This window comes from Haliotis asinina, chromosome 9 (genome assembly GCF_037392515.1).
Source record: "Haliotis asinina isolate JCU_RB_2024 chromosome 9, JCU_Hal_asi_v2, whole genome shotgun sequence".
NCBI lineage: Eukaryota > Metazoa > Mollusca > Gastropoda > Lepetellida > Haliotidae > Haliotis > Haliotis asinina.
The window spans coordinates 38,716,780-38,720,324 of NC_090288.1; the positions used below are offsets into that span (position 1 = coordinate 38,716,780).

Genomic DNA, 3,545 nt, shown 5'->3' on the forward strand with positions numbered 1-3,545 from the left:
GTACTAGTCTTCCATCTTGTCACCAAATGACAGTTTTGTTCACTCAAAATAGCAAAAATCAGAGCTCCAGATAATTTGGTATTTACTCCCATGTTTTTCTGTGCATGAGTAAATGCATTTTTTGAGGAGTAACTGTCATTTTGTTTACTCCCACTAGTTAAAAGAATTGAGTACTTTTGCACGGAGTTTCTTATCCTTACTGGGTAATTAACGCACATTTCTAAATGTATACATATTAATGCATCTCAATAGTCCTGAGTTTTTATTAATTCTTATATTGCAAAATAGTTGGCAGTCAATTGTAAACACCCAACACAGAAGTCACACTACAGTAAACTCCAGACAGTGGCTACAGCTCTAATAATATATGTATAAGAATGCATTGCTTAACATTTGCTAATGCTGTTGTAGAGTTCGGGCACCACGACGAACTATCATACACAGGCAATTTAGTTAATGTGATTAATGAGTAAGGTACGCAAGGTATTACAGACCTATTGGGTTTTAAGTGATTCTTAAGCTTTTTTTCATACCCCCATAACAAGCGAACACTCAAACCCCAAGGTTAACCCACCATGACTACATGCTGAGACAAATTTCTAACTAAATATCTACCAAATTTCATTCCAGTTTAAAACATAACACAGAAGTAAAAGACATGAATAGGTGTTTCCAATGAGGGCCTAATATAGCAGCCAGGGCTTTGGGGTAGCCTAGCGTTTGCTCATCACACTAAAGACCCCGGTTCGATTCCCCACCTGGCTACAAAGTCCTTTTCTGGCGTCCCCTGCCATGTTTTTGCTGGAATATTGCTAATAGCAGTGCAAAATTAACCTCACTCACTCACAGCATCCCAAAGCCTCTCACAAGTTAGATTTTTATACTGCAAGGAGAATTGTATATAAGCATGGAATATATCCAGTTTTACTGTACAAGACATTTTAGTGAATTTGATGTGTGAAACGTTGTGTTTGTAACAGTGTGTAAATAAATGTCATTTTAATATGTTAAACTTTATTATTTTAAACTTAGGTATAAACCAACTTTATCATTTCTAAAGAGGTCTGTGTTAACACTAACATTTCACTGATTCATTACCTCACTAGTAAGCGAGTTGCAGCAGGTAGCTTGGGGTCTATTGTTAAGTAATTTGTGTCAGGCCCAATCTCTGCATTGGCCTGTTCACAAGGTTTCTATTGTTTGATGGATTTCACCCTCTTGTTATATTTAAAGCTTTGTACTGCCTTTGACCTGGGCAGTCCACATTTTCTCTCTCTATGAGCACAGCACAACACCAGCACATTACGGGGTAAGTTAAGTTAGATCTTTTTATATCAAATTACAGTAGGGCTATTAGGATTTAGTATATTAGATTACATGTTTTAAGGATTAGTGTTTCATTATTTCTAGCACATGTTAAGTGTTTGTAGATATACGCATACTTAGTATTTTAGACCAAATATATTACGTATTTAGTACCAGTACACTAGTATACTGGCATGCGGTTATTCGAGCAGTAATGCATTTTATACCATGATACAGTAATGTGTATCATACATGTTTACTATAAGGTTTAATTTCTATATGCATATCTTGTGTGTGTATTAGAGTCATTAAGTTACCCTATTTACGTGAACGCTGATGCTATTCATGCAGTATATATATATATATACAAGCAGCATACTTAGGCAGTATTTTGTATATTTAGGTTCACTGAGAAACACTATTAAGCTGTTGGCCTAGTCTGCCTGCGTCCCTGAGACGAGGTGAGGTATTGTTTTGAGACTGCAATTGTATATATTTGTAATTATAATTATCATTTATGTGAGTAAATATCAAAGTACATGTTTTAAATCTGCATGATTAATTAACAGTTACTAGACATAACAATAGTACGGTGTTCATCATACTGAATGCATGACATGAAATGTATAGTATATATGAAAGGCATGTAGTTATAACATAACAATAGTACGGAGTTCATCATACTGAATGCATGACATGAAATGTATCGTATATATGAAAGGCATGTAGTTATAACATAACAATAGTACGGAGTTCATCATACTGAATGCATGACATGAAATGTATCGTATATATGAAAGGCATGTAGTTATAACATAACAATAGTACGGAGTTCATCATACTGAATGCATGACATGAAATGTATCGTATATATGAAAGGCATGTAGTTATAACATAACAATAGTACGGAGTTCATCATACTGAATGCATGACATGAAATGTATCGTATATATGAAAGGCATGTAGTTATAACATAACAATAGTACGGAGTTCATCATACTGAATGCATGACATGAAATGTATAGTATATATGAAAGGCATGTAGTTATAACATAACAATAGTACGGAGTTCATCATACTGAATGCATGACATGAAATGTATAGTATATATGAAAGGCATGTAGTTATAACATAACAATAGTACGGAGTTCATCATACTGAATGCATGACATGAAATGTATAGTATATATGAAAGGCATGTAGTTATAACATAACAATAGTACGGAGTTCATCATACTGAATGCATGACATGAAATGTATAGTATATATGAAAGGCATGTAGTTATAACATAACAATAGTACGGAGTTCATCATACTGAATGCATGACATGAAATGTATCGTATATATGAAAGGCATGTAGTTATAACATAACAATAGTACGGAGTTCATCATACTGAATGCATGACATGAAATGTATCGTATATATGAAAGGCATGTAGTTATAACATAACAATAGTACGGAGTTCATCATACTGAATGCATGACATGAAATGTATAGTATATATGAAAGGCATGTAGTTATAACATAACAATAGTACGGAGTTCATCATACTGAATGCATGACATGAAATGTATAGTATATATGAAAGGCATGTAGTTATAACATAACAATAGTACGGAGTTCATCATACTGAATGCATGACATGAAATGTATAGTATATATGAAAGGCATGTAGTTATAACATAACAATAGTACGGTGTTCATCATACTGAATGCATGACATGAAATGTATAGTATATATGAAAGGCATGTAGTTATAACATAACAATAGTACGGAGTTCATCATACTGAATGCATGACATGAAATGTATAGTATATATGAAAGGCATGTAGTTATAACATAACAATAGTACGGTGTTCATCATACTGAATGCATGACATGAAATGTATAGTATATATGAAAGGCATGTAGTTATTTATATATATTTTTATCATTCAGGGCCTTTTTTGTTAGTTCGTCACCTGGACTGACGGCCAACTGGGAATCTTCATATCCCAAACACCAGCTCCGAAATAAATCCCTGGAAACCCCCTACAAGTGTTCGCCTTTCCATACTGATGAGGAACAACTCTGTTACATGTTTATATCTAAGTAACCCTCCTGGCCCTCAAACCTTCTAGCATTGGTTCAGTCAGTATTTGAGCTACAATGGCAACAAAGTATGTCAGGTGATATTGCTGTCTCACATAAATCTTATATGTGCCAACTTATTTGGAAATGTCATATTTCTTAAGTGA

The 3,545-nt window shown here is 34.0% G+C and overlaps 1 long non-coding RNA gene across 1 annotated transcript; it reads left to right on the plus strand.

The window, feature by feature from the left end:
- The first annotated feature begins 1,220 nt into the window (after positions 1-1,220).
- LOC137295751 (uncharacterized) lies at positions 1,221-3,333 on the plus strand. The gene is made up of 3 exons (XR_010957601.1): positions 1,221-1,309; positions 1,709-1,766; positions 3,247-3,333. It is a non-coding gene; the product is annotated as an uncharacterized lncRNA (long non-coding RNA).
- Positions 3,334-3,545: the final 212 nt, after the last annotated feature.